Source organism: Anabrus simplex, chromosome 5 (assembly GCF_040414725.1).
Source record: "Anabrus simplex isolate iqAnaSimp1 chromosome 5, ASM4041472v1, whole genome shotgun sequence".
NCBI classification, from domain to species: domain Eukaryota; kingdom Metazoa; phylum Arthropoda; class Insecta; order Orthoptera; family Tettigoniidae; genus Anabrus; species Anabrus simplex.
In genome coordinates, this window is record NC_090269.1 from 354,874,977 (window position 1) to 354,888,325 (window position 13,349).

Genomic DNA, 13,349 nt, shown 5'->3' on the forward strand with positions numbered 1-13,349 from the left:
CTGTTTTGCAATTGAAATTGTAATGATTAACAGTGATGGAATGAAAAATTCTATGAATATCAATACAAGAAAGAGTCTGGAGGATGAGCATACTACAGACGCTAAGAATTTAGAGCCTAATTTATTTCTCAGATTTTACACTTAGTTCATCCCACATTTTAATGTTAATTGTGTGTTTGTACATTAGATTTCATGTCAATTGTGTGTTTTTACATTCGTTTAGTTATTAGATGTATTACATTAAGGCTGAAGATGGCCAGCCAAGGCCGAAACTAATCCCTAGTTTAGTAATGTAATTCAATAATATTGCATAATATAGTATTGAAAAAGGTGGACCATACGACATTAATAATTGTTATTGTTATCACAATTCAATACGGATCAAAACCATGAAGTTCACATCTTATGAAGACATAAGGATGGCAAAATTTTGTCCCACAGGCACTCTTTAATATTCTGGAAGCCAATGATGGATTTGTCGCATTTAAGCTTCCTTAAATGCCATAACCTCAGTTGGAATCGAACCTGCTAACACTAACCAACTGTGCCACGAGATCAGTATATGTAATAAACTGGTGTTTCAGGATTAATACATGTGCTTTTGGTTGTTAGAGTCTGCATATCTGAAATCATGCGTTGTTTGAGTTAGTACCATAAAGTGGGGTAAAACTGAATGTCACATATTTTTCAATTTCCCACATTTCTACACAATATAAATTCTCAGTCATACATTTCTGGCAGACGCTCCCACACCAGCAATGCTGGAACAGCAAGCAAGTGGCTCCAGTGTGTGACTCACAAGCTAACTGACCGGACAGCTCTCCCTCTGAATAAGATACTTTTAATATATGTAGCAGGAAGTGGCAATGAATGCACTGATTCTATTAGGTGGAAAATGACACGAGTTTTTCAGCTCTTTCAATTGAAACCATTATTTCCATATATATATGGGGCAGTCGAATGAAAACTGAGCACATGCCATAACACACATCACGCACAAAAGGTGGCAACATTGTCATTACATATCGATACTGCCATCTATATGGTAGGAGAACTGCATAGTGACAACTCACACATGTACGCAGTTGTTGGGTTATGTCTTTGTTGGGGTGCGGACTGGTCTAGTGTGTGTGTCCAGCTATAGAAATGGAGGAGGCAAGCAAAGAAGAGCAGAAAAGTGTGGATTCGTTTTCTGGTGGCTGAGGGTGCTGGAGAACGTGAAAATCATTGTCGCATGTCTGCTGTGTATGGCAAACACTATGTCCATGACGAGTGTGCACAAGTGGCATAGCAGATTCTGAGAAGGGCGCACATCGCTGCAAGACGATGTGTGCCCAGGCCCATTGAGCCCTTACTCCTGATGTGATAGGATCGATGGCCTCATCTGGGAAAACCGTTGAATTACGGAGGAAGAAATTCGTGTTCAGGTCGGCATTAGCCATGGCTCCACGCATGTCTTTATCAAAGATCACTTGCATTTCTGCAAAATTTGTGTGCAGTGGGCTCTGCATCAACTGACGGAGGGACAAAAGATTAACAGAATGGTGTCATATCAGTGTCATCTGCAGCTCTACCACGAGGAAGAATATGCGTTTCTGTCCCATATTGTCATAGGGGACGAAACATGGTGCCCTCATTTCAAGCCCGAGAGCAAACGGCAAAGCCAAAAATGGAAACATCATAATTCTCCCCTACCAAAGAAATCCAAAGCTATTCACACAAGCTCTGGTAAAGTAATGATGGCCTTCTTCTTTGACTGCAAGGGCCCTCTGCTTGTTGACTTCGAGCGTGGAACCACAATCAATGTGCAGCGCTATGAAGAAACTTTGCAGAAATTGCGATACGTCATAAAAGAAAAACACCCTGGAATGCTGTCAGGCGGAGTCATCCTGTTGCATGCTATGCTTCAGCAATTTGGTTGGAAAACCATTCAACATCCTCTGTACAACCAAGATCTTTTACCTTGTAATTTTTACATTTTTGGGCAACCGGAAGAAAGATGATGATGCTTGTTGTTTAAAGGGGCCTAACATCTAGGTCATCGGCCCCTAATGGTATGAAATGAGACGAAATGGAATGACAAATTAAAATCCTCCACCGACCAGAATTCAAAACGTGAGGATGAAGAATGAATGGATGGATATGAATTTAAAACAATCAGTGGATCTGACCGGCAATGTGGGGCATTCGCAGAAACTGACGTGAAATAATAGTATTACTGACCAAGCAGTATAGCATAATACTGAATCAATGAGGCTTTTAGTCTAAAGAGGTCCAAAATCCAAGTCATCGGTCCCTCATTACGGTACTTATCGCTAGGAAAGTAGAACCATGGTATTTGTCATGTTGTGGTACTAGTCAAAAGTAGCGTAGACTCGCGATATTCCACACATTACGATACTACTCATACGTAATGAAATTCGCACATGTAATACAGACCTATGGTGTTTCGCACATGCGGCGCCATTTACAGGCAACACAAACCTATGGTGTTCATCACATAAGTGTACTAACCACAGGGACTCGCGCTATCCCGTTGTGTTCCTCATATAGTGGGTACTAATCACAGGCAAGCCAGAACCATGGTGTTGCTCATATATGGTACTAATCACAGGTACTGTAAAAACCGGCAACATACTCTCTGGCTACTAATCACAAACCTATTTGGTACCTAACATAGTGGTACTACGCGCAAGTAAAAGCGACCATGGTGTTCCCTGCGTGGTGGTACTAATCACAAGTAGTTTCATGGTTCTAATACAATCATCCCTTGGTCGCCTCTTATGACAGGCATGGTCACATTGTAGCAGGTGTTCGGTTTTCATTTGACTGCCCCTTATATAGAAAGACCTTTCACGAACATGACGGATGGCCAAACATATGTTTGAAGAATATAAGACGAGATCATAGACAACAGCTAAACATGGAATATTTATGTATGAATTGCAATTAAATCAAGATCTAATGTGTTATTGTTTTTATTCTCAATGTCTTTTTATTTGTGTTTTGGGATGATAATTGTAAAAAAAAAAAAAATTAAAAAACCAAACAACACACTAATCTGGATATGAAAGAAGCAGCAGTAGACTGGTTGACTTAAAAGGAGCATAACATATAATAACTGAGGTTATTTGGAGTAAAATACGGGTTACAAAATGTGAGAAAACAATCAATTGTAATATAAATCAGTTGATTAGTGATAGTAGTTACAGAATCGACAGGCAAGTGTGTTTCGGACTAGTCACTATGAGACATACTGTGTGCCACAGAAACTGGTATTTCTTTTTAAGTTTCAGGTAGAAGAACAATATGTGGAAACCCAAAATATAATACCACATGCAAAAATGGTATGTAAGAGAAAGATGAGATGTGGGCAATGGTGATTGTCAGGTAGCAATGATCAATCCAAAACAGATGGCAATACATAAGTAACATTTCAACTCTGCCATGGTCCGGTCCCAAGTCCGAAATGAGAAAGGAGGAGGGTTTGCTGGTCTGGCACCCAGCTGTAAAAACTGCCAACACCGAGTGTTGGGCAGCGGGAAATAACCTGACTCCCTAAGAGGGCCAACGGCTTTGGGCGAATGAGCCCCTTTAGGTGAGGTGATGGTCCCCACAGTGGAGAAAATGCTACTGGAATCCATTATGCAGCATCTGTTCTCCAGGTCAGGGGCGGCTGCACAAGGCGTCTGTACTCCAGAGGAGCGGCCTCATTATCACCTCACTGGATCACATCCAGAGTAGTAATTCGGGATCTAGTCCCACACAGGTGACACCTTGACAGTCAGCCATGGAAGGTCTTTTAAGGAATGCTCCACTGGCTGAACCAAGAGTTCAAAGAAGGCAGCATTCGGATACGGTGGGCTGCCACCTAAAAGATACCGTGAAGTCGGAGGCACAGAAATACCCCAGTACCCCATACACGAACTAAACAAATCAAGAATCAAACCAAAGCAGATAACATACTTCTCTACACACAATATAAACTCACTCATGCAAACCGGTAAACTAAAAGTGATCACCGACATAATGAACCAAGACAAAATTCTTATCATGGGATTACAGGAAATTAGAAACACTGACCAGGATGCCTTGGAATCTCAAGGGTACAGACTTTATAAAGGTATACCTGGGAAGAGAGTGATGAAGAATGTCCCACAATTTGGAACAGGATTTTTGGTCAGCCTTAAAATAATAAACTCAGTTCAAGAATTTAAATCACAGTCTCCACAACTCTCAATGCTCACCTTAAAGGCATCTAATAAAATCTATACTATAATAAATGCTCATGCTCCCACTAATGATAACAGAAAATGGCCAGCACACAAGAAAACAAATAAAAATGGAGAGAGAGACTAGTTGACCTGTGTAGAAACCATGATTTAATCTCAAAATCTACATGTTTTAAGAGGAAACCTCAAAAACGTCAAAGTCATCCGAGGAATAGACACAGGTTCAGATCACTACGTAGTTAAAATTAAACTCACTCCCCAGAGGAGACAGCAAAAGCAAGCCCTTAAAACTAAAAGAAAAATAGATCTTACCCAGTTAATCAACAACAAAAATTACCAGAAAGCAACTGAAAAAATAAAAATCACAGATAAACTTGAAGACTAAGTACACAACCTTAAACAAATTGCAGAAGACCTGGCTCCAATTAAACCATGTAAAAAACACCAATGGTGGAACAGTGAATGTGATGAAACAGTGGAGAAAAGACATCAAGCATGGCTATTACATCAGTCCCAAAAAACAGAAATATCCTATCAAAATCTAGTAAGAGAAAAGAAACTACCCAAGCCTTAAGAAGAATAAAAAGACAATATCATAAGGACACCCTGCAGTTAATTGAAGAACAATTCAATAAAACTCAATCAAGGGACTACTACAAAACCTTCAGAAAGCAGCTCCAAAAATATGAACCCCCGACCCTACTGATGAAGGATGAAAATGGTAAGTTGGCTCATAACAATAAAGACAATGCAGAAATTCTGGCTAAATATTTCAACAAGCTTTTACATTGTGAGGAACCTACAGAATTCCTTCATTTGGACACTGACACCCCAATAAAAACACCACCAGAGAACATCAATCCCCCCCACAATAAAGGAAGTCTACCAAGCTCTGAATAAATCAAACTACAAAGCGCCAGGAGAAGATCAGACCTTTGCGGGAATCTGGAAATATGCAGGAACATCAGCAAAAGTTGCCCTCCACCAACAACTTGTCTCTATCTGGATTAAAGAAGAACTACCAGAACAATGGGCAACAGCCCTCATATACCCACTGCACAAAAAAGAAGACAAAACCGATCCTAATAACTACAGGGGAATCTCGCTCCTAGACATAACATACAAAATATTTTCAATAATCATCCTTAATAGGATAAGTTTACAACTTGAGAAAGAACTAGGAGAATATCAAGGAGGTTTCAGACCCTGGAGGAGCTGTCCTGATCAGATCATGAGTCTTAAGTTGATAATGGACTATAACAGGAGAAGAAACAGAGATATGCTGATAACATTTGTAGATTTCAAGAAAGCTTATGACTGCATCTATAGAGAATCTCTGTTTAAAATTTTAAGACACCTTGGACTACACCCCAAATTAATAAACATGATAAAATTGACTCTCACTAACACCAAATCAAAAGTGAAGTTTAGGGGTGAAACATCAGACATATTTGAAATTAAAACTGAACTACGGCAGGGAGATGGGCTCGTACCACTATTATTTAATTGTGCTCTAGAAATGGTAATGAGGGAATGGTTTAGAAAATGTCCCCCCAAAATAAAGATTAGCCGAAAAATCAAAAACAAATTGCCTGGGTTTCGCTGACGATTTAGCATTACTATCAGTGGACATAAAAGAAGCAAACACCCAGATTCAGAACTTCATAACATTGCAAATAAAATTGGCCTCAAAATATAATTTGAAAAAAAACCCCCAGAAATTATGCCCCAAAAACCAATACAACTAAAAGAAGTTACAATAAATGGTAATAAAATCGAAATAGTAACTCAATTTAAACATCTTGGAGAAGTAATAACACACAACCTAAATGGAAAAAATCTCAATCCAAGCAAGAACAAATAGATTAACTAAAGCACAAAAATTAACAAGAGTTATTTACAAAAAGAAATGTCTACCCATAAATGCAAAAATAAAACACTACAACACAGTTATAAAACCGGAAGCTACATATGCAGCAGAAACACTTTTTCACCTGAATAAACAATCAAAGACTGACAGACTTCAGAAAATTGAAAGGAGGATTGGAAGAACCTGCATCAACAAAAAATACCAGGAAGATGGACAGTGGCGGTTAATACCTAACAAAGTCGTGTACAAAGCTAGAACCTATTACAGATCCTATGCGTAAGAGGAGACTAGGATTGTTTGGACATATCATGAGGATACAGGATTTGAGACTTCTGAAACAACTAGTACAACACAACCTCGTCTCAAAAAATACCACAACAGGATGTAAATGATTCAGAGAAGAGAGGATCTGACGGAAATAGGTCTTACAACAGAAGAAACCACAAATAAGATAAAGTTGAATACAAAACTCAAGAATACAAACCTCCGCTTTACCCTTACACAAAACAAACCAACAACACACAGATTTTTAACTGAGGAAAGGGCACGAAGATCGGAGCGCCTGAAGAAGTACTGGGAGGACCGCAAAGCTTGAACAATCCCTTCAAAGAAACCTGAATGACGGACTAACTAAAGTGATCCTATGTGGTCATAAAAGAAGAAGTAAAAGTAACATTTCTCTATTTATTTATTTATTTATTTATCTATTTATTTATTTATTACAAATAGCGTTATTCCTCTAAAGAATTTTCATTTCTTTACATAATGATAATTTAACTAATTTTGAATTTAAATACTTGAAGGAGAACGACAAGTCGTAAGTTTCCAATAACTAGTGAATAACTTGATTGATGAATCTTGCTAATGTAGGGGAAGGTAATTTATGTCATTTTCCAAGTGGAGCAGTGAAGCAGATAATTGCCATGATACAGGAATTGTGGAAAGATTGAATTTAAGGATCACAATTAAATAACTGCTACAGTTGAGATGATAGACTAAAAAACTGTGATGATAAATGAGGATTGAGATAGTGTGATAGTGTTGAAAACAAGATGTTTTAAAACTGGAAGAATTGCATACGGTCTTCGGAAATACTGAAGAGAATTATGAATGCTGTGTATGAGATGATTTGTTGCGGATATCTGTGTGATAGGTACACGTCATTGTGAATATGCACTGTCATCAAGAATCGATGTATATTATGTTAATATGTATCCAATAGAGGAATAATGCTGTGTTGAATGTCATCTTTAGTATAGACTGAATACACAAGAGTTTAATCCTCTTTTCAGCTTAATCCCATATTGTGAACTGAGTCACAAGTACTGTCACCGTGAGTTATCGGGGAGATGAATCCAACATCGTTGTCTTTAAACGTTATATTTTTATCTGTGTTGATCTCGTCATTTCTTTGTTCGAGTTATTTCTGTTGAACATTTAATGTTGTAATTAAGAATATTTACCCATGATTAGTTAGGTGGAGAACTACCAGATATATGCAGTAGTCTTCATCGTGCTAGTAGAATATAATTATTATTCACATTATTTGTGATTAATTGCTTTTAAATACTTAGATTAATTAATTTTAGGTCATTTAATTTTTGCTGAGGAATAATGTTGGGATAGGCAGAGCCATGTTATTATGACTGTAAGCACAAGTATTACAATTTAAACTGTTGATTAATATTTATTAGTTTTTTTTTTTTTGCTAGGGGCTTTACGTCGCACCGACACAGATAGGTCTTATAGCGACGATGGGATAGGGAAGGCCTAGGAGTTGGAAGGAAGCGGCCATGGCCTTAATTAAGGTACAGCCCCAGCATTTGCCTGGTGTGAAAATGGGAAACCACAGAAAACCATCTTCAGGGCTGCCGATAGTGGGATTCGAACCTACTATCTCCCGGATGCAAGCTCACAGCCGCGCGCCTCTACGCACTCGGCCAACTTGCCCGGTGAATATTTATTAGGACACATCAGTTGAACCAAAGAATTTTCAAATAGATGTAGTGGTTTGTCTCATTTTGTCAGTTGTGCACTATATTTTGCTTCATGTTTTATTTGTGTTATGAAACAAAATCAATTTCAAATCAGATCAGTGCCAACAGTTGTGACTGTCCATGTGATTTAGATTAATCATGATGAACAACCAAAACTGTCTGCGTAGTAAGAGAAATCATGATTATAAATAAATTATTGTTATTTGATCTGTTGTTTCCATACCTAATTCATTTAAAAATAAATATTAGAGTTTATCGGTATGTAGGTATTGTCATCCCACAGGATTTGAGATTTTATGCTTATTACTCATATTATTATTGGTATGTCTGGACAGAAACAAATTAATGAGAAATAACTCAAACGCCCTGTAGGCAAGTTTCGTTTTTCTTCTCGAGTGATGTGGTACAAACGGGTTTAATAAATATAATTATTTTTTCATGTCCAGTGCACGAATGATGGCAGACTTTCTCGAAAAATACTGTATAGTGAAATCAGTACAGGCAGGATAACTCATGGTGCCTTTCTGTAGTGCTATACACATCAGATTCAGAAGACCTTCAAAAGGACTGACATTGATCCAAGTAGTTGGTATATTATTACAGAAGACCGCACTCACTGGTGCACAATTACTGCAGCAGCTGTTGCACAATTTAAGCATTAACATCGTAGACATGAAGTACAAAAACGTCAGAGGCATAAACAACGCCAGGCTCAACCACGACCTTCACCCTCTATAAAGTGCAACCAATGTGGCATGTTTCATGCCAGGATTGGTTTTCTTAGCCATCAAAGCCATCAAATCTTGGAAGAATGGCAGGAGAGATACAAATACTCAGGTACGAGTATCAGCTGATGGTGGTGATATTTCATCAGCCTTGCAATGTTACTACTTATAGAAAATATGATAAAAATCCTATCAGTTCCAACAGATACAAATGCAATTTATCAATTAGAGATATTAATTAATGAAACCCTGAAACTGTATTTCTCTCTAACAAAACTGAACTTCCTATCTGTCTTAAACCAGTGAACTATTAAAATGACAATTTTCAATTAATGTGGCCGACATGGTACTAATATGAAACCAGGAACAGCTTTCTATGAGTATTCAACTCTGATATGCACAGAAAACAACACAATATCAAAATTACATTTTTCACTGATGGTCTTTGGAAAAGTACTTACACACTGATGCTTGTGCTTAACACAAAAGTGCTTCAATTTACAGCTTCGTAATAGGTATATCTGTTTTCGTGCCCAATGGTTGGATACTTGACAGTACATTAACAATTTCTTTGAATTTAAATGAGAGTTTAGTGGATGGATTAAAATTAAATTTCAAAACAGCTGACAACATTCAGTTAGTATGGCTCATTGTATGGGATGAAGCTCCAATGGTACATTAATGTGTACATTCAAAATCCTGCCTAATTTGAAGATGATCTCATTCCCGGAAACATGAGGTACGGTTTTGCATGTTATTTAAATTGTTTAATTCAAAATACGGATAATTCGTAATTCGAAGAACAATGTCGGTCCCATTTCCAAAAATTTGATTTTTAATTCAAAACTGCCTTTACATTATAAAAATAAAATAGTAATTTACAGAGTAATTTACACTCAAAATTTCTCCACATCACGATAAAACGCGTCTTCCGGACCATGGAGGGGTAACTCTCCGCACTTTCACTCACTTCGGTGTGTTTATAGTTGCTAAGTTTGAATGAAATCATAATTCTTTTGTATACAGCGTTTTAAAGAATGGCACAATATCATGTAGCAGGCAGTGTGCAGAGAAGCAGAATCTGTGAACAATGGCGATGCCGACGTTTGGCGAAAGAGCGTGGTTTATGCAGCCTAATAAATTCGTATGCACCGAACAATATTAGCAATGCCGATGAAACTGCATTTTTTTTTAATGCCGGACCCAAACGGACTTGTGGTTTTAAAGGGGAGTAGTGTCAGGCAGGGGAATCGCACAAGGGTGGTGGTCACTGTAGTCTACTGTGTTGCAATGCAGATGGAAGCAAGAAACTTCCTCCCCTCGTCATAAGAAAGTTTGATAAGCCACAATGTTTTAAGGGCATCGGGCACTTTCCGTGCAAGTACAAGGCATCTAAAAATGCAAACAGTACAGTAATCCAAAACATTAAGCACTTGCACAGGGGAGCCAGCATAGAGTTCTCCTTGTCTTTGAATCATGTTTTTTTCCCTTTCGTTACGTGAGGTTATGTTTGCCAGTGAGTTATCCAAGTGCATTATTTGAATACTGTAAATGCATCTTGTTGGATACATTTTGGAAATAGATTTTTCCATGGCATTTGAAATGTTTAAACTGTGAATCAAGGTCAACTGCATGCAGTAACGGGTCTTAGAATATTCTGTGATGCGGCAAGGGTTGGCATTCCTGAATTACGTATTGCGGTTAATTCAAAATCACGTAATTTGAAGTTTGATTTTTGCGTCCCAGCGACTTTGAATTAATGAGGTTTTACCATATCTCCCGAATGCAAGCTTAACAGCTATATGCCTCAAATTGCGTAGCTAACTCATTCAGTAGGTCTCTATTTACCTCAGCCAGTTTTCACCCATAGCCAGTTATATTCTGCAACGTCAAGAGTGTAGTACTTTGATGACTTTGAAGTTGCAATAGTACTGAAAAGTAACTGAACAAGGAATGTTGTATGAAAGGAAATCTCCCCCTAAATATTTACCCCACTGACCATGTTTTGAGGAGTTTCAAATAGTACCATTAATAATATGACAAGTATTATGGCAATAATATACCTTGTATTGCAACTTGGTTTTCTGTATTCATATGCTAATAATGGTTTAAATGTATTTACTAAATGGTAACTTATTAACAACAGAATTTCTATAGTAGTACTTGGAACAGCATAGTCAGGAACTCTTGATCTAGTGATCACAGACTACGAAATAAGAAACACCAAACTACAAGCATCAAATGGAAAGGAAATGTACATAAGATAATTACAGCATTGGGTTGGGTAATTTTCAAGAATCCCATCAACAATGATAAAAGATTACTCAAATTGGAGTTCATAACAGCAATATATCAAAAGTAACAAATTGTACATCTTCTGATGGAGTTTATATTTAATCATGCAATTGTTTTTCCCACGGAGTCCAACTGAAAGTTTGGCAGTCAGAAGAGCTTTCCTTAGTGGCAAGCCAAGGAAGAAGGACAGTTTACCATATTATTGTCTCCAAGACTGAATGTTATTTGAAGGACAATGGATGGGAAGGCAGGTTTGAGAAGCTGCATGTTCAACGCAGTGATATGATACATCAACTATCCATCAGCCCTTACATCTACCAGATCTCTTTCTTTAAAAATGTAATAAAACTATATAAATCTATTAATCTACTTCTCTCCTGTGTAGTCCTCATTATGATAAAAAGTATTTGGTCTTTTACCTAGAATATGGCATGTAAGACTGTCAATAAGGGACAATACAGACATAACAACTTAAAACATTTCAAGCCAAGCAGTAAAAATATACATTTAAATATATATACATACATACATACATACATACATACATACATACATACATACATACATACATACATACATACATACATACATACACACACATATATATCAAAACAAGCAGTCTTGTCTTAACTAAATGTCTCAGACGGACGGCTTGAGATAACTACCCAATCTGTCTTGTCCCTTATGAGTATTTATGTGCAAGTATTCCACAGGGAGGCACAACAATTTGTGCGTCTCACATCAGACAGCATCCATACCTCCCACACTTTTAAATGGTTACCATCTAATATACTTACAGAACTACAAAAACTTAACTCTTCTTTATTATTACCCTTTAAAAAAAGAAGTTTCTACAAAGAAATATCAGGAAACTCATTCTTTTCACACCTAACTACAAATAATATCACAATCAATAAAATAAAAACACATGAACTACGATAATTGGAGCTTATGTCTTACTTCAGCTGCTAAACATTTTTTTCCTTTTACGGGCAAAATGATCAGAATTTTTTCTATTGCTTGAACTTATAGTTTTACTGCAACAAGTAGTAATAAAATATAAAATATTATGAACACACTAAACTGTAATCTTCTTTAAGGAATCAGTTGAATAGGCAGGAGGTAAAGTGTAAGTGCAGCTTGGATTTAAACAAGTTCTCCGAATTCCTCATTTTCTAATAAGTAATACTGTATGCACTTTTGAACTGCAGGAGCAGAAGAGTGCTTTTCAAGTATTACTTCATAACTATATAGTCAACTATTACCATCTGTTTGTACAGTGCTGAATGCACCCAAAAGATGAAGCAACACACAATTAATTTAATCACAGAATGAGCCAGTCACAGGACAGCTTGTTTAAACCAACCCCTAAATTTCCTGCTACAAACTGACTGCTCAGAGCCAACTGCAAAAAAGCATTAGAATTTCTGTCTGATACTGTTTTTGAGTAGAAATCCACAAAATGAAGCAAAGATGATATAATGCACCTGATGATCCAAGACTACAGTTTGTAGTTCTGTTAAGTATACATTTTTAAAGTCTACTTTTCCCTACATGAAGTATAAAATGGTACAAGAAGAGAAAAGGTAACTCGGTTTGGATTAGAATAAAATAAATTCATAGGAATAAAAAGATCCTCAAGAGTTCACCACAGAACTCTGTGGTATAAATGGAAGCTCTGTTCTTTTTCGGTCATTTCAAATTTTAGATTTTAGATTTAGGATTTCAGATCTATATAATTATACGTATATTGATTCAATAATCTCAAAATAGGTTTATGATAAAATTGGAGAGTAGATACGACTATGAGATGAAGAATGCAGTTTTAGGTGGATAGCATATCACTGATGTTATGCCCTCTACAGATCTGACAGTACTAGCACATTAGAAGAAATATGAAAATGGTAACTGTAGCTGTTTATGCCATGCTTCCTCTTAATTTCTGCCTGAAAACATGATTGGTACAATAATTTCAGTGTCCTCAAGTTGAGCATGATTCATCTTGTATACCTGATTCTCATACATGAAGGAATTAATATACGGTAACCTAATAAACCAAACTGATGACAAAATTCTGTCTGCACAGCTACAGAAACTGAAGAATTTTAATCAACCATGAAACACATTGGCCTGGAGACCAACAATGAATTGTAAACATGTTTTCCTGATGTCTTCATCTCAATCAGACACTGAATTTGAAAACAGACAGCATAACATACACCTCACATGA

The 13,349-nt window shown here is 37.0% G+C and overlaps 1 protein-coding gene across 1 annotated transcript in view; it reads right to left on the bottom strand.

Moving 5' to 3' along the window:
• The window catches only part of LOC137501005 (beta-1,3-galactosyltransferase 1-like), a 30,636-nt gene that overhangs the window by 1,384 nt on the left and 15,903 nt on the right, over positions 1-13,349 (bottom strand). The window lies entirely within an intron of this gene.